Source organism: Polypterus senegalus, chromosome 3, assembly GCF_016835505.1.
Source record: "Polypterus senegalus isolate Bchr_013 chromosome 3, ASM1683550v1, whole genome shotgun sequence".
NCBI classification, from domain to species: Eukaryota; Metazoa; Chordata; class Cladistia; order Polypteriformes; family Polypteridae; genus Polypterus; species Polypterus senegalus.
Genome location: NC_053156.1, coordinates 52,900,529 through 52,920,290, shown reverse-complemented (window position 1 = coordinate 52,920,290; position 19,762 = coordinate 52,900,529). Strand labels below are relative to the sequence as shown.

The window sequence follows — 19,762 nt, the reverse complement described above, 5'->3', positions numbered from 1 at the left end:
AACTTTAAGTTTATTTTCTTTGAACATCTGGTCATAATCAGATTTGCAGATTAGCAGGAAATCTTAACTTGAGAATAGAATGGACAGGTGACTGAGGGCCACCTTCAGTTTTAATAGTTGTGACTGTCCTACATCAGAGTGAACATCCCCTTCAATGAGTCAGTCTCTTCTCTCTGTTGTCTGCGTCGGACCTGATTGCACCAAAGCAGTTACCGTTATGGTTATGAGTCATAATTTAAGAAACAAAACATTGTAATATCCTTTGCCTAAATGTAAAGGGAAGATGCTAGCTTAGTTTATGATGAACCGTGGGTCGGATAATGTAAAGGTAAACCAATATATATTATCAGTAAAATTGGACTTTCTCCCTCTTTAAGTTCAACAGTTATTGACTAGAGGCAGAAAATTGCCTAACTTAGCCACCCATTTCACTATGTATCAATCTGCATCTTCTCCTTGCAACAGTTAATAGGGCAATGATAAAGAGATGGCCACCCCTTATATTTGGAGGCAGTGAGATTTGTGAAAAAGCATGCAAAATATTGCGTCTTCTGTAGGGATGTGGTCAGTTACAGACAGAACTGTCCCAAAATGGTGGAGCTTCTGGTTTTGGGCTCTTATTACACAAAGATCTGGGTCCGGGTGGATGGACACCAGAAATGGCGTCATGTCCTAGCCATCAATCATTCGGTCAGCAGAGGGAGAAGAAGAGAGGGGCATTAGGGCACAGCAACAACCCCTGGAGCAGTGGTAGAATTTCAGTCACTAGGACCCTTTAGCTGTCCCCATTGCATATGGATGTGACACCCCATACAGCCACTCAAGAAGATTCGTCAAAATGTGTTTATTTACCTAATGTTTTATCAAATTACAAGCATGGGGTGCAACTGTGTGAAGCCTTCTGACTACACTCGAGCTCCTTAGTTATTTCCTTATTACACAAACCCTGTTTCTCTACCATACACCCGCTTTCACACATTTGACTGCAATACCTTCTAACCATGCGTGAACACCCAACTTACTTACATCCATCCAGTACATATACTCATCCCAAAAAAATGCATACTCAATGATTTCCCCACCAGCTAATTCATAATTGAACAATGATATCTGTTGACATTTTGTTTGGACATGGTAAGTAAAGAATTTCACTGCCCTACTTTAACTTATATGGTAAGTTTCACAAAAGGACATTACAGGGGCACGGTGATTAATGTGCAGTCTTAAATCTCCAGGGACATGGCTTTAGTTCTCAGCCTGTGTGGAATTTGTTGGCTTTCTCAGCATCCATGTGAGATTTCCATCCGTTCTTGGGTGCCTTGTCACATCTTAAAGATGTGCAAGTTTAGTTGCATTGTAAATTGGCCCATGATGGACATCCAGGTTGGTTGTACTTGACTTAGCCTAAATAGACTTCTTGGCTCCAAATTCCTGCTATGGATAAAATTGGTCTGGAAAATGAATGAATGGACTGAAGCATTCAATTATTTTGCATTTTCACTTTCTTAGAAAAGCAGATTGAAATTATTATCTAGTGTGAAACATTGTGAATATGAGTGAACAAACAAGTTCGGGCTCTAGGGAACTCTTTGTTGGAAGATGTGGATTTAGAAAATGGATTTAGGCATTAGTGAAGAATTTTAAGATGTTCCACAAAGCAGTGACAGTGTAAATATAAATGAAGAAGAGGCACAGTAGAAGTCTGCAAATGTATTACTGTATAAACAAATTTAGAATATAACTTTCAGTGTACTCTGTAGGCATTGTTAGAAAGATTAAACACAAGAATAATACAGTAGTACAGAACAGTAAGAAACCCACCCAAAGTCAATGTTGAAAACAGTTCTTCAGACATTAACACTGCTGTCTCACAGTTCCAGCGATGCACATTTCTGTGCTTGATTTCATGTGGGTTTTCTCTAGTACTGTAGTTTTCTCTTCCTTTATGGGGAGATGCACGTCAAGTTCAAAGTTGACTTTAATGTCGATAGGTGTGAGTGTGCTCAGAGACCCACTTGTATCCGCAGGTACAAGAATTTGCCTTGCATGTAGCTTAGGAATCCTCACTTTTGGCTTTACTGGCTGCAGAGTTTGTTCTGATACAATTATTTAATTGTCTGCAGATAACATAAATCGTTATTTCATTTTATGGATTATTATTTTTAATATTCTGCCACCTCAAGTCATATTGCACATTCTTCCTTTCCAAGGACACAATCCAAATGATCTGTGGCCAGGAGTGAAGGAGTAATTCTCAGTCTTTCACTTTTTTTCTCTTCCATTTCATTACACATATTTGATAAAAAATAGATAATTCATGAGGAACACATTCAGGGGTAATTGGGACCAAGACAGTTGACTGCTGGTTCATCTGTCATGCACAGAAAAAGGTAGAGACAGAATGGAACTGTTTAGGAGAAGCCATTAAGAGTTGGGGGATCTTAACAAGTGAGTTAATGAAAATGAATCATTACTTCAACATTAGTAATTGACTTCTGAGTATAAAACTGGACTGGAACAAAAATACATGGCCACTGTGGCCATCAAGAGCTGATCTTACTGGATGACCCTTGATATGCATGGAATAAGCTCCAGCATTTTGTAACCATTGTTGTCGGTTGTGGGTACAACACGACTTGAAAAAAATGTTGGGGTTCCAGCCAGGTCACCCCGTTTACTTGCAAAGAAAAAGAATTGAAAACAATAGATAGATAGATAGATAGATAGATAGATAGATAGATAGATAGATAGATACTTTATTAATCCCCAAGGGGCAATTCACATACTCCAGCAGCAGCATACTGATAAAAACAATATTAATTAAAGAGTAATAAAAATGCAGTGCAAGTTAAAAAATGCAAGGTGGAGTGTGCAAGGCAGGTATAACAGACAATAACCTTGTATAATGTTAACATTTACCCCCCTGGGTGGAACTGAAGAGTCGCATAGTGTGGGGGAGGAACGATCTCCTCAGTCTGTCAGTGGAGCAGGACAGTGACAGCAGTCCGTCGCTGAAGCTGCTCCTCTGTCTAGAGATGATCCTGTTCAGAGGATGCAGTGGATTCTCCATGATTGACAGGAGCCTGATAGCTCGGTTAACTTTTAGTCATTGGCTTTGACTCGATAGGCTCTGGATATCAGTCCAGTCACAGGGTTGGAGCTCTGTAATGCTGGTAACTCGTCTCCTGAATGAAACTCCCAAACTCGAAAGGTTCATGTCTGTTGCCCTCAGGGGGTATCTTCACTGAGCTGTGGATGATAAGAGAGATACAGGAGTTAGCGATCATGCCCTGTGGAGTACTGGAGTGGTAGTGCGTTCCTCAGATGAGACTGGAAGGTGACTCTCAGACATGCATGTGTGGCACCCTGTATAATTTACATTTAAATTTATTTGTTTAGCTAAAGCAACTAACAAAAGAGGTTAACATTATTAAGTAGCATCAGTCTGGGGATTATTTGGGGACAAGTGTAATAAGACAAGGTTACAACCAAACCTCTCAGAAAATCTCAGAGTGTAATGAATGTGTATGATGAAAGAGTTGATGAACAAACATTTTTGCAATGTCTCCACATTATATATTTTCAGTTACCATAGTTATTTTCTTGTGTTTTCTCATGGTTTGATACCACATGTGCAGTGCTCTGTCAAACAGATGTCTGAAGACAGCTCACATTTTTCCATCTGCTCTCATAAACATCTACAGGTGCGCAGTAAAGTCCATCCTCACTGCATAACGTCCTGATATGGCACCTGCTCAGTTTAAAAGTGTAAAGCACTGTAGAGGGTAGTAAAGTCAGCAAAGAATACTATTGGCATCCATTTGCCTTCTGTCCAGGACATACTGTATAGAAAGGCAAAGAGTCTTATTAAAGACATTCGCCCTCCTTCATGGTCACTTTTCTCACTCCTCTGTTCTGCAAATGGTAAAAGACCATTAGGTTTAGGGACAATTTCTATCCACAGGTCGTAAGGTTACTAAACAAACAGTCATAATAAAACAATCAGTATGTGTACTTGCATAGAAATAGTTTATGTAATTGTATATATGTTGGATTCGGGGTGTTCTTTGCATCACGCTAATTTTCTGATAAGACATGCAGTTAAGAATTTTATTATACTACAGTGTATATTTATGACCAGAAACATGAACATGAACAATTCTTACACATAAAATGAAACATGGTCAAGTTTTTATGGACACTAAGACCATACTTTAAACCATTTTATCTTGTTATTTATAATGTCAAGATTGCATACCATTTATCATAATGGTCGTATCTTCCTCCATGTGTTTGCAAAACTGAATGTCTCAGTTTTTCTCTTTTTGATTTTCTCTTTTCTGTTCAGATTTGTTTCCTTTATTTTTGTGTATCTGTATCACAGGTTCATATTCATCATAGCCTTTGACATTACTTTACTTTTGGTATAAATTCAGCAGTGAGCTGAATGCTTGTTATCCCAAAAATCTTTCCAAAATGCCTGTTCTTGGTATTAGTTAGCTTTTACTCATGGAGCACTTTTTAGTTTTGTCCCTGCCTTCCATGCTTTCTTTATTCCTTTAACTTCTTGCTTCATTATCATCTGATTCTTTGTTTTGACCTCTGCACACACCTGGTTTCACTCTCAGCTTTGTGTTGTCATCTTCTGGCTTTTCTCCAATCCTAAAAACAATTCTCAGGCAGTTATACTGCAGCATAATATTTACTAACTAGTTGTGTAAGCCTGTGCTGTAAAAAGCCCGGGGTCCTTTAAACTATAGAAATCATCAGAAAACAAAACTGAAATGTAGAGATATCAGGTAATTGAAAGGAAGTACTCTGGGCATCTCTTTCATAGCAGGTTTCGTTTTGCCGACGTACTCGCCTCGCTTGTGCATTAGTGGTGGGAAGAAAAGTAAAAGGCATACCTTTTTGCCGATGTTAGAGGCTAAGTGATTTTGTCTTTCTTCGGAGGTTTTGTTTCTGCTGACATGCTGGCCTCGCTTGTGTTATTGTGTAAGTGAGCTGTCTGTTTCCTCGGAAATGGAGTCCTTACCCCAACTCCACCTCTCACTTCCGGGCTCACTCACACTTCCACACATAGACAGTTATACTGTATATAAGATAACTGCTAGGCTGACTTTCAGAAGCTTTAAAAAATAAAAGGAATATTGATGGTCTAGTATATTAAGTAGAGAATGTGCTACTGTATGTTGTCTGTAGGCCCTTAGAAGTGGTATTCCTCATGAAACTTTAAAAAATAATCACTTCATATTCACACAGCAGTACCTGTAAAGGCTTGTGTTTATGTAGGAATGGGTGACTCCTAGACTGCCACATATTTATTGTAACAGACTTTTTAAATTAAGAGACAAAGTGCTCAGTTTTGCCTAATTTCACACTTCATCTGTTTACTGCATTTTGTAATTTTGTCTGCTTGGTCTGCTTATTTTGATTGATTTTTGCTTCGGTTGTTGAAATAGGATGAAGATGTTTAAGAAGGCTTAGTTCCCAGCATTCATTGTCATTTATAAAGTACATGATTTTGCAGATTGACAGCTTTATATGTCGTTTAGAAAAAAATGACGATAATGAAAGGTAGTGAATAAATTAAAGGTGCAACTGTAGTAAGCACATTTTCTTTAATTCACACTCTGGAGCCATTTTAATCCTCAAAATGAATGGAAAACAGTAAAAGCAGTAACAGTAACATAAAGCATCATTTAGTCATTTAGAGGGTTTGACTACGATAAAAGCCAGAACTGCTTTGACTCTTCAGACCCAGTGTTGGCTGTCTTTCTGCTGAATGATAGACTTTTTTTTAACATAGTCCCCCCCACTGCTCGATCATGTGGTGCAAATACACCAAGGTGTGTAACGTTATATAATGTCTTATTCTGTCCTAGATAAAGTCTGGCAGTTAAAAGGGAAATTGACAAAAGGATGAAAAGTAATCCAAAAATAAAATAAAGATTGATACCTGGTATTGATGATCAATGGAGACTCTGATCGGGGTTGCTTGAGAGACTGAGGGAGGAGTATGAGTGTCTGGGCTTACGAGTATCTGGGATAAAAACCAAGATCCAGGCCTTTAATGACTTCTTGGGCACAGCCATCAGCAGTGTGTCTGTCTATGGAAACAGTGTCGACCTTGTTGAGTGGTTTACTTACCTTGGAAGTGACATTCATGTCTCTGGTGACTCTTCCTATGAAGTCAGTAGACAGATTGGGGGAGTATGGGGGTCATGAGGTCGCTGGAAAGGGGTGTGTGGCGCTCCCGATATCTATGCAAAAGGACGAAGGTCCAAGTCTTTAGAGTCCTGGTGCTTCCTGTCTTGCTATATGGTTGCGAGACATGGAGGCTATCCAGTGACCTGAGACGAAGATTGGACTCCTTTGGTACTGTGTCTCTCTGGAAAATCCTTGGGTACCGTTGGTTTGACTTTGTGTCGAATGAGCGGTTGCTTATGGAGTCCCGAATGAGGCACATTACCTGCATTGTGAGGCAGCGTCAGTTACGGCACTACGGCCATGTGGTGCAATTCACAGAGGGTGATCCAGCTCATAAGATCCTCATTGTTGGGGATCCCAGTGGCTAGACTAGGCCAAGGGGTCGCCCATGTAACACCTGGCTGCAGCAGTTACAGGGTCATTTCCGGAGGGTGAGACTGGACTGTGTGTCTGCCTAGGGGGCTACCAACTGGGATCCCAAGCTGTTTCATTGTGTGGTGGGTGTGGCAATATGCTGTACCAGTGCATGCTCCCCAACTTGACTTGACTTGACTTGATTAATATCAACAAGACAATCAATATGGTCTGATCTTGCTGATGTTGTATAAATTGAATCTGCAAGACCAAGATACAGTAGAAACATGGTCAATAAATGATATCTGGTCATCAATTACCACCCCACGGTTGTGGACAGACTTGGCAAGTATTAGTGATAATGTGCCAAGATGAACAGAGATAGGGTGCTGAATAGAAGCATAACAAGAATGTTCATTTTTGCCGATTTGAGATGGAGATGGTGTTCCTTCATCCATGTTGAAGTATCAATGGGATGGGACATGCAAAAATTCTAGCTGATACTGTGTGGTACTTAGTTATAGCTGAGTATCTTCAGCATTGCACTAATATGAGAAATCATGGGATAGTACGGTAGGCCCTAGTGAGGAGGAGTATAGACAGAAGAGGAAAGATTCCACTACTGATCCTTGGGGCTCTCCCAGGCTTGCCTGGTTCACAATTGACATCTCTACTAAGCAGGACATAGAGTAGAATCTACCAAGAGTTAGGACTCAGAAAACCTACGGGCAGTCCCAGTGATGCCAAGGCCAGAGAGTGCGGCAAGGAGGATCTGATGGTTATCTGAGGAAAGATCTAGTAGGATTTGGAAAGATTACATTTTGGTAGCTCTAGCCAGCTGTAACATTTCAATAACGGTAAGTAGAGCTGTCTCTGTGGATTGGCCCCTCTTGAAACCTGACTGGTTAGGATCAAGCAGTCTGTTCTAATTGAGATGGGTCTACTTGAGATGGCATTTAGAATAGCCCAGGAGACTGGTGCAGGAAGTGTAAGTCAGAAAAGCCAGGAAGTCAAAATTAAACTAAAATGACATGTCAGTTGACAATGTTGTTGGGCCCTTGAGCATGACCCTTAACCTAAAAATTGCTCCAGTGGTGCTGTACAATGGCTTGACCCCAAAGGTCATGCGAAACGACATCTCTGGGATTAATGTAGTATATCAAAAAAAGGAAAATACAGGAGGCATTTTTTTTTTAAAACTGCTAGATATCTTTTAGGGAATCCAGAATCTTGGATACTAGGAGAAGTGTGTTACCACTTTTAAAATCATATCATGATGTCATGATGTGTGACCTTCTGCTAACCACAAAATGGCCATTGGTAATAAATAAGTACCTGAAAATGAAATCAATTTCAAATCACTAAATAAACAATAATAAAACAATACAACAACAGACCCAAATCTCATATTTGAAAAGAAAACATTGGAGTAATTTGTATAGTATCCACAAACTTGGACAAATAAGGATACAGAGCACCAGTTTAAATTTTATTGCATCAATGACATCACTTCTGAAAACATGCCCCCTAGAAACAGTGACTCACATAATAATAAGTATTGCCCAAAGAAAGAAGCTATCATTAAATATTAAAACAGCACTGAGAGATGTTCACATAGATAGATAGATGGATAGATAGATAGATAGATAGATAGATAGATAGATAGATAGATAGATAGATAGATAGATACTTTATTAATCCCAAGGGGATTAATTAGTTAATAAGCCTCAAACACACACACATATGTATATACTGTATAAATATATATAGTATGTGGCCTGGTGCAACAATGATAGGTCATGGAAGGATTACAGTTGGGACATCAACCTGGTCGTTCCATTTAACCAAAAATAAGTCCAACAAGAGAACCGCCTCTTGGCATTGTTCAGCCGACCCTTAATCGAAATATAAGCAACGATATCTGGATCTTAGCCGCAGAAATAAGGGTTGTTTCACAGGAGCTCCATCCATCCATCTGATCGTAAAAGACACCTTGTTCTAGACAGCCTGGTTTCTTATAGCAGACTAACTGGAAGGGGCGGGGCTAAGTGCCCTCACTGGGCGGTTTCTCAAAAGGGAAAGAGGGAAGGAAAAGAGAATGTTAGTGATAGCACCCGTCTCACCCTGGAGGGCTATCATATACTCTGATTGAGACCGTGAGGACTTCCTCTGGCACTCATGTGTGACAAGTAATTGAAAGTAAATTTGAATTTGACATGCTTCAAGACCATAAGAAAAAAAAATTATCAAGTGTGGGAAAAAAATAACAAGTCAAGTCAAGTTGGGGAAAATGCACTAGAACAGTGTGTTGCCGCACCCAGTACATGATGAAACAGCTCAGGATCCCGGTTGGCATCCCCCCAGGCAGACACATGGTCCAGTCCCACCCTCCAGAAATGACCCTCTATCTGCCGCAGCCAGGTGTTACATGTGCGTCCCCTTGGCCTGTTCCAGCCACTCGGGTGTCCAACAATGAGGATCTTACGAGCTGGATCACTCTCGGGGAATCGGGTCACATGGCCATAGTGCTGTAACTGACGCTCACAATGCATAACATCCAGAAAGAATTTCATAGGTAAGTTAAAATGAACTTGTTACCTCCCTCTTTAGGGTTTGGGCTGCAGAATGTCCCAACTGGTCTAACATGTCATATCAAAACCTCAGGCTAGAGTGCCATTTATGCAGAGCTTGTGAGTTTTTCCCGTATTTTGATGAGTTTCTTGGTACCATCCAAAGACTGGTTTTTCTGCATTTGCTTGCTGTGGTATGACTGGCAACCTGCTTACAGAGCAGACTCTGTGACACCATGCAGCATTATATGGGAATTAAAAAATGAAAGAATTACTGTTATTATTAACTTTCTATTTCAAATATAAATTGCACAGTAAATGAGCCCAGACAAGAACAATATTTTGCTTTGTTCATAAAAAATTGTTTTTCCGCTGGCATTTATTTTTCAAGGGAGGATCACCACAATGATCACTGATGCTGACTTTCCGTGGAAGCTTATTTAAATCTGCCTCCATGCTGATAGTCACACACACTGATGTTAATACATGCTCTTAGTGGTTTAATGACTGTCATATGGCTTTTACTCCATTATACAGTTCATTCATTTACTCATTCATCTTCTAATCCCACTTTTACATTTTAGGATCTGGGTTGAAGCTCATGTCGGTCGAATTAGGGGTTAGACAGAAAACAATTCCGTTGCAAGGCCCTTTCACCATTAAATACTTGTAATGAGTCAATCTAAAATTGCCAATCAACCTAATCCAGTACGTTCAACAGTTCTTCTGGAAAAGGGGATGAAGCAAGACTACCCTGAGAAACTTCAGACAGACATGGAGGGAAATGTACAAATTTAACAAAGACAAAGTCCAAGCCACCTCCTGAACCAAAGACCTTAAAGGTTCTGTGTCACCCATTAGAAAACTCATCTCATCAATCCATCTCATTCTCTGATTAAAATTCACTAAGGTGAAATATTCATCTGACATCAGTGCCCAACATGTGCACACAAGTTCAGTCTGCTTAGACAGAAGCAGGACATTGACATCCTCCAGACAGATAGCATATCAGCTCCACTCTGAACAGAACCCGATGCTGTTTATAGGCATCCGCGACACTTCCTCCTAGGCCAAAAAGTGAAAGTCACTGCCTTATTTGTCTCTCTCTGTTTACCAAAATATCGCTTACTTGAAGTTCTCCAGCCCCCTTAACTCATCCCAGGGAGGTTTTCTTATCTTGAAATGCGACTCACTTGAACATCAGCTTTTTGCTGACTTAAGACACACGGGTTGACTTGAAAAATGTGAAATTTGGGCTGTTTGGAAAAGCTCCACTTTCAGCCCCCGGTGCCTGGGACACTTTCCAAGAGTTTGTGTGAGTTAAGATTCATTTTTTTGTAAAGAAATAAACATCTGCAAACTAACTGTGGTTATGAAGTAGCAGTCTCCCTGCCCCCTTCATCTTCAACAATATGCTACCATTACAAGCCAGGAAAAAGTCGCCTTAAAAATCATGAAAAACAATAGGGACCCTTATTTAGACTTTAAGGTTGTTTTAGGAAACTGACAGGTGGAAACAATTATACGTATGTATTTTAATTCAGCAGCAACCCTTTCTTCCTCTCTATGCTATTAAAAACTAATTTATATTGTGTGCTTATTTTCATCATGTTCTGAGGTTTTCTGGTTTGTGTGTTAATTATTTAATATTATTATCTTGTGATCTGGATTATGACTAAAATTTTTTCCAAATATTTCTTGGCCTGAATGGAGTATGAGTTTGGGGGTGTCTGAGGCCATATATTACTTTTTTGCTTCTGTGTGTTTAACGTTGTTAAAAATGATTCCTATTCTGCAGGGGCACAATCTTGTTTTCCTTATGGAAGAATGGTTGGCAGGCTCTGTATGTGGGATGTGGCTCTCGAACGTCACACGTCATGATGTGACTAGCAAGTGCCACACATTCTGGGTCGTCTAGGATTGGATTCACAAATGAAGACAACAAACGTTGTGTCATTTCATATTGTTAGCTTTGAATGTACTAATTACAACATGTTTTCTGCTCTGTTATTACAGTTTTGATCCTATGTTTCTTGGCTCTGGTCATGTGTGTCCTTTTTTAGCTTGTAACTTATTGCTCTGCTCTTTGACTACGACTCTGGTTACACATTCTGTGCTTTGTTAATTAAAACAGACTGTGTGTATTGTAACTTCTCCAAGGAATCTTCTGATTCTGCTGTCTTTCAAAATGACCATCAACCTTGAGCAGGTAGAACATGCTGGACATGACAGTCTGTCACCCTCTTGCACTGACCTCTCACAGAATTCAAAACGCTGGAGGACAATTGGAGTGTGGAGCATGAAGACTCAAAGTAGGTCTTCTTCTGGCCATTTGGACATTCAGGAATAGTTTCCACTCAATACAGTGGCCTCCATGATGTTTGGGACAAAGACACATTTTGACCTGATTAACCCTTCAGCTCCACAGTTTAAAATTACAAATCAGACAAATCAGACATGATTAAAGTGCATGTTGCAGACTTTCATTTAAGGGTATCTGCATAAATTTTGGTCAAACAATGCAGAAATTACAATACAGTGCAGGCAGTACAAAAAGTAAAGTTGATGTGCCTACATTCCTATGGATGGTTCACAACAAACATTAGTACTGCTGCAGTGATTCCTATACCTCTACATTAAAGTAATAAAAACAATAAATACTTGTCCTCAAGGTACCAATGGTAATCTCTAGTTTGATAAAGATTGTGGATGCTAGGTGGCACTGTTGCCCCTATAAACCCAGCAGACAGACACATAGGACACAGACTAAAAGCACTAAGAAGATTTTTAATTTCTTTTTCTTCTTTTCCAGTGTCTCCAAGCACCGCAGCCACAATAAACACAAGTAAATACAATAATATTCACAATTCTCTCTCTATATAGTGGTGTGAAAACTATTTGCCCCTTCCTGATTTCTTTTTCTTTTGCATGTTTGTCACACAAAATGTTTCTGATCCTCAAACACATTTAACAATTAGTCAAATATAACACAAGTAAACACAAAATGCAGTTTTTAAATGATGGTTTTATTATTTAGGAGAAAAAAAATCCAAACCTACATGGCCCTGTGTGAAAAAGTAATTGCCCCCTTGTTTAAAAATAACCTAACTGTGGCGTATCACACCTGAGTTCAATTTCCGTAGCCACCCCCAGGCCTGATTACTGCCACACCTGTTTCAATCAAGAAATCACTTAAATAGGAGCTGCCTGACACAGAGAAGTAGACCAAAAGCACCTCAAAAGCTAGACATCATGCCAAGATCCAAAGAAATTCAGGAACAAATGAGAACAGAAGTAATTGAGATCTATCAGTCTGGTAAAGGTTATAAAGCCATTTCTAAAGCTTTGGGACTCCAGCGAACCACAGTGAGAGCCATTATCCACAAATGGCAAAAACATGGAACAGTGGTGAACCTTCCCAGGAGTGGCGGCCGACCAAAATTACCCCAAGAGCGCAGAGGCGACTCATCCGAGAGGTCACAAAGACCCCAGGACAACGTCTAAAGAACTGCAGGCCTTACTTGCCTCAATTAAGGTCAGTGTTCACGACTCCACCATAAGAAAGAGACTGGGCAAAACGGCCTGCATGGCAGATTTCCAAGACGCAAACCACTGTTAAGCAAAAAGAACATTAGGGCTCGTCTCAATTTTGCTAAGAAACATCTCATTGATTGCCAAGACTTTTGGGAAAATACCTTGTGGATTGATGAGACAAAGTTGAACTTTTGGAAGGCAAATGTCCCGTTACATCTGGCGTAAAAGGAACACAGCATTTCAGAAAAGAACATCATACCAACAGTAAAATATGGTGGTGGTAGTGTGATGGTCTGGGGTTGTTTTGCTGCTTCAGGACCTGGAAGGCTTGCTGTGATAGATGGAACCATGAATTCTACTGTCTACCAAAAATCCTGAAGGAGAATGTCCGCCATCTGTTCGTCAACTCAAGCTGAAGCGATCTTGGGTGCTGCAACAGGACAATGACCCAAAACACACCAGCAAATCCACCTCTAAATGGCTGAAGAAAAACAAAATGAAGACTTTGGAGTGTCCTAGTCAAAGTCCTGACCTGAATCCAATTGAGATGCTGTGGCATGACCTTAAAAAGGCGGTTCATGCTAGAAAACCCTCAAATAAAGCTGAATTACAACAATTCTGCAAAGATGAGTGGGCCAAAATTCCTCCAGAGCTCTGTAAAAGACTCATTGCAAGTTATCGCAAATGCTTGATTGCAGTTATTGCTGCTAAGGGTGGCCCAACCAGTTATTAGGTTCAGGGGCAATTACTTTTCACACAGGGCCATGTAGGTTTGGATTTTTTCTCCTGAATAATAAAAACCATCATTTAAAAACTGCATTTTGTGTTTACTTGTGTTATATTTGACTAATGGTTAAATGTGTTTGATGATCAGAAACATTTTGTGTGACAAACATGCAAAAGAATAAGAAATCAGGAAGGGGCAAATAGTTTTCACACCACTGTATATATTTCCTCCACACCTTTCAGCAAGCTTCGTCCACCTCCACCCGACTCCGGCTCCTTTGCTGCGTTCACAACAGTCCTTTACATAGTCCTTTATATTGTCTGGGTCAGATGGAGAATTCCAGGTCTTTAATCAGCCTGAAAGTACTTCGGGGCTTCCGTCCTCATTACTCACTAGTACTTCTGGGCTATAAGGGAAACATGACTCCCCAGGTCCTTTCACAATACCCCCTGGTGGCACCCACGGCACCCAATAGGGCTGAGAAAACAAACTCCAAGTCCCAGGATGTCCTGTGGGAATCTGGGGCACCACTACATTCCAGGGTAGCTGCCATCTAGCGTTTTAGGGGAGGCAATGTTCAAACGTAGCTGTCTTCTCCCATCCTTCCATTTCAGGGGCGTCCTGGCTGGGCGGAGCTGCTGGCCATCTCTCACAAGTTATTACAATACTCTACAGTAAGACACCTCCACACTGCTAGGAACTGCAGCAAATAAGTTGGAGTTTATTTACATACTGGTCACTGAGCATCAAGAAAGGAATTTCATGTTGTGTTCAGTTTTACATTTTATGTATAATGAGTATGTCTACAAAAGTCTGATCACACTTAGTATGCAGTGATCATTTGTTTATGTCTCATCTTCCATTACAAGTAAAATGTAAATAAAGACAGAATGGGATGCTGTGTAAATCATTTAAACCCATATTTAACTGAAAATAGAACAAAGAGAACATATCAGATGTTGAAAATGAGAAATGCTATTCTTTGTTGTAAAACTGATGCCAACGCAATACCTCACAATGGTTGGGACAGGGCACATTTACCACTGTGTTGTATCACCTGTTCTTTTAGCAACACTCTGTAAATGTTTGGGAACTGTAAAGGCCAACTGCTGTACTTTTGAAAGTGAAATGTTGCTCCATTTTTGCCTGATACAAAATTTCAGCCACTCAACAGTTTTGGGTCTCCTTTCTCATATTTTTCGTTTCATAATGTGCCAAATGTTTTCAGTGAGTGACAGGTCTGGACTTCAGGCAGGCCAGCTTGGGAATTCAACTCTGTTACTACAGAGCCATGCTGTTGTAATATGTTACAGAATGTGGTTTGGCATTTGTCTTGCTGAAATAAGCAAGGCTTTCCCTGAAAAAGATGTCTTCTGGATGGCAGTATAAGTTGCTCCAAAACCTGCATATATCATTCAGCATTAATGGTGCCTTCCCAAAAATGCAAGTTACTCAAGGCAAGTGCACTAATGCTCCCCGACTCCGTCACAAATGCTGGCTTTTAAACTGTGCGCTGATAACAAGATGAATGGTCCCTCTCCTCTTCAGACTAGAGGATGCGGTGTCCATGATTTCCAAAAGAATTTCAAATTTTGATTTGTCAGACTACAGGTCAGTTTTCCACTTCACCTCAGATCATCTTAAATGAGCCCAGAAAAGGCGGTGGTGTTTCTGTATTATATTTATATATGCTTTCTTCTTTGCTTGGAAGAGTTTTCCTTTACATTTCCAGACTGTGTTCATAGACAATCATTTTCAGATCTGTTCTTGAATCCATTCAGTAATTTCCACTGCACATATCTGTTTTTAATGCAGTGCCACCAGAGGCATTAAATATATATTTTTCATGGGGTCATAGTGTCATTATTGTCACATGTACAAAGTACAATAAAATTCTTACTTTTATGTGCTAACCAACAAGTGTCAAAATGTCAAAACTCATCGGCCCCATGATTAGTGAATAGAACTGCCACTCAAAGCTTCTGTTTTCATTACCTTTAAAGCCTCAGAACACAGTTTACAACACTGTCTGCCTTTAGTGATTATCAAATGACAGTAATAAAGGTAAATATACTTGATATTCCACCTGATGAGAATATCAATAACTTCATAAGCCTTTTAAATTATTAACTAAATATCATTTAATTCCAGAATGAGCAGTCAGAGGAATTTGTTAAGCTTGATATCTTCCTAATAATTTATCCTTATATATAATTTAATAGAATCCGTATGTATGGTGTTCGAGTTAATATCCTATATGTATGACGATGTATGGTGTTCACGTCAATGCCACGTATGTATGATGATATATGTTGTTCACGTCAATACCCCATATGTATGGTGTTCGCGTCAATACCCGTATGTATGACGATATATGTTGTTCACGCCAATACCCCATATGTATGGTGTTCGCGTCAATACCCTGTATGTATGACGATGTATGGTGTTCACGTCAATACCACGTATGTATGACGATATATGGTGTTCACGTCAATACCCCATATGTATGGTGTTCGTGTCAATACCTCGACTCAATACAAGTTAACATGGGTGGGCAAAGTCAGTCCTGGAGGGCCTCAGTGTCTGCAGGTTTTTGTTCCAACCTAGTTGCTTAATTAAAAAAAATCCTCGTTGATTATTTAATTTCAGGGCTCGTTAATGCTTTAACTCAGCCATGTCAGGTCATTCTCATATCCTAGATTTTTTTTCCTTTGTAACGATATCATCCAAATCATTTGAAGTCTAAAACAGATGAGTCTCAGTCATTCACTTTTTTCTCTTCATTTTCATTCCAAGTATTTAATTAAACCCAATAGTGCATGATAAACACACACAGGTGTACATGGAAACCAGCTAAATGGAGAAATGCTGAATTTCTTTTGTCATTTGCCTCTGATTTCTAAAAAGAAGCAATTAAAAACCATCACTACAGCTGTTTAAGACTAAAATAAGCAATAAGGGTTCAAAATCTTAACGAGCAAGAAAAATAAATTGAAGCAGAAGTGTTACTTGAGCAATAAGTGCTTCTTGTGAAGAAACTGGGTTAGAACAAAAACCTGTAGCCACTGCGACCCTCCAGGAATGACTTTGCCCACCCCTGAGTTAGAACTATGCAATGGGACTCTGCCTCTGTAGTTAGAACATAACGTGGCAAACGCGGACGCTAATTGGCTAAGAATGTTCAAATGCTACAGTGACGCCGCTAGACGGCCGAGTATTGTAAGTCGGTGTTGGTTCGAGCAGATAACAAACAGTAAGTTCAGTGTTTTAAAATGTGTTATTGAATCGAGCTGACGTATATGAGTCGGAAGAGAATTCCCGAGTTCAGGAGCACTATGAGAGACGCTCGAGCTCCCATAGAAGTAGAGTCTGGCGTGTGGTACTGACAGTACAGCTGCAGATGAGGATGTGAGTGAGCGAGAAGGGTGTATTATTAAATAATTGCCTTTATTAGTGTATACATGGATATAAATAATTATATTTAAACGATTCGCCAAAATCTGTTGTATGTAAACGATACTGTTTTAAACGTTATTGCTTTTTCATCAGAAAACCCGGTTTCCACGTCCACCTGTATTAGTTTAAATGGCACTTTTGCCACTCGCATTAGGGCAGACACGCTGACGTATCGTGCCGACTGGGCAACACAGTGAATGCAGCGTCTATCTATATGTGTCTATGATTTGTTCGCTTTCCGACGTAGTGTAAATAAAGTAAATTCATCTCACTGTGGTGCGTATTCCGTATGTAATACCATGTAACACATTATAATTCTTCTGCTTTACGTGAATATACCCATATCACCGAAAAAAAGACGTACAATTCCACGGTCCATTTCAGATGCCAGAGAAATGTCTATTTCAAGGGCGTCTCAAACGCCACAGCAGACTCCAATCCAAAGTAGAGGAACTTACAATAAAATGTGAATCAGAAAACTGTTCGTTCTGTATCTATGTTCTGTTTCTTTCATTTGGGAAATTCACCAGTTATAGATTGCCGGGCAACGCCAGGTACTCCTGTGAGTAGTTTATAAATTAATGTTGAGGTAGGTGGCTCTGAGGCTAAGGATCAGTGCTGGTGTCTGGAAGGTTCCTGATTCAAATCCTGTTACTGTCAGAAGGGATCCTACTCTGTTGGCCCCCTAACCTGAAAATTGCTCCAAGGTTGCTGTACAATGGCTGATCCTATGCTCTGACCTCCAAAGGTCATGTGAAATGACAATTTCCCCTTGGGGATTAATACAGTGTACCAAATAACTGAACCTACCATTAATCTTATCAATACAAGAAGACATTTTTGTGTCATATTTTGTATATGTTTTTTTATGTAATTCCAACACAAATATACATTGTACACAATGCAGAGTGAATGATATGGCATGGCAAATCCAAGAATAATTTGGATACTAACTGGGCAAAGTCCCATTTAATCTACTTTCTATATATAAAATCGTAAGCCTAAAAGTGCAACGATTTTATGCAACAATTTAATCTGACATTTTTATGTCACATTTTTTGTCACACTTTAAATCAGGCTTATATTAAAACCTGCATATATACAGTATGTTTGGTATCATTCTTTTCAGAATGTATCAAACTTTAATGTGATGTTGTTAGATTTTCAGATTCTTATTCCGTTTTTAAATTATAAAATTTTATAAAATATCAAGAACTCACTTCCTGTGACACAAGACTTTGTACCAAAAGATTTAACCACGCCCGGGGCTGGAAATAAGAGACAAAGAGTAGGACAGCTTCTGTACAGGTTTTTAAGTGTTTGAAGTGTGTGTGAGATGCAGATCACGTGGCACGGCAGCATCAGCAGCAAGCCAGCAGCTGATCGAGCAAAGAGGAAGTAAAAAAAACCTTTTTGTTTCCCATTGTATCACCATTTAAGAGGGGATTTTGGAGGAGCGACTGCGTCTCCTTGGGGTGCGTTCAGCCCCCCTCTTCACAACGCAAGCGGCAGAGACGCAAAGTGAAGCGACCAAGGAGGAACCCCCTAGTTCAAATAATTAAAAAAAAACTTTAAATGAAAAATGCGCTTCATTGCACTGTAATCAGAGGCCAGCTATCTTTTAAACTGGTCACATGGGATTCTCTGAGAATGTCTCTGTCTAATGAGGTCGCATCCAAATGAGATACCATCTTCCCTTTCAGACCAGAAGGGGCGTGGCTTTGTTGGCTCCATTGTCCTTAAGGGGCGGTTTCTTGAGGCTGTGAGGAAAAAAGGAGATAAAACTGTTAGTAACAGTGCCTCCTCTTCTTCCAGGGTGGTACCTCATATCTTAGGTGTTGTGTTGTCATTACTTTATGTTAGCAAGTTACGTGATTTTTGTGATACTAAGCAGCAGTGTTGCTTTTTATTTTTTTGCATTTTAAATGCATTTTTATATCATTCACCTGTCAAACATGTATGTGGTCTAGTGGATACAATACTGGACTGTAGACATGTTGTCCAGGTCAGTCTACACCCATTATTATTTTTCAATCCATCACTGTAACCCTTTGCTATGCTCCCTACTCAATCAATCAATCAACATTTATTTATATAGCACATATTCATACAAAAAAATGTAGCTCAAAGTGCTTTACAAAATGAATAGAAAAATAGAAGACACAATAAAAAAAAAATAGTAGGGGTTCCAGACCATTAATTAACATAGAATAAGAGTAAGGTCCGATGGCCAGGGTGGACAGAAAAACGTAGAATGGTCCTAAAGTGAAGTTATGAGAAGGCCATGTTAAAGTAATGTGTTTTCAGCAGTGTTTTAAAGTGCTCTACTGTATTTGCCTGGCGAATTCCTATTGGCAGGCTATTCCAGATTTTAGGTGCATAACAGCAGAAGGCCGCCTCACCACTTCTTTTAAGTTTAGCTTTTGGAATTATAAGGAGACACTCATTTGAAGATCTAAGGTTACGATTTGGAATATAACGTGTCAGGCATTCCGATATATAAGATGGAGCGAGATTATTTAAGGCTTTATAAACCATAAGCAGTATTTTAAAGTCAATCCTGAATGACACAGGCAACCAGTGTAGTGACATCAAAACTGGAGAAATGTGTTCGGATTTTCTTTTCCTAGTTAGGATTCTAGCAGCTGCATTCTGCACTCGTTGCAAATGATTTATGCCTCTTTTGGGTAGTCCTGAGAGGAGTGCGTTACAGTAATCTAGTCTACTGAAAACAAAAGCGTGAATTAATTTCTCAGCATCTTTCAATGATATAAGAGGTCTAACTTTTGCTATGTTTCTTAAGTGAAAAAATGCTGTCCTAGTGGTCTGATGAATATGCAATTTAAAATTCAGATTACAGTCAACAGTTACCCCTAAATTTTTTACTTCCGTCTTAACTTTTAATCCTAGT

The 19,762-nt window shown here is 39.6% G+C and overlaps 1 protein-coding gene across 1 annotated transcript in view; it reads left to right on the top strand.

Annotated features, from left to right (window-relative positions):
* LOC120525140 (procollagen C-endopeptidase enhancer 2-like) overlaps window positions 1–19,762 on the top strand; it is a 108,186-nt gene that overhangs the window by 287 nt on the left and 88,137 nt on the right. The window lies entirely within an intron of this gene.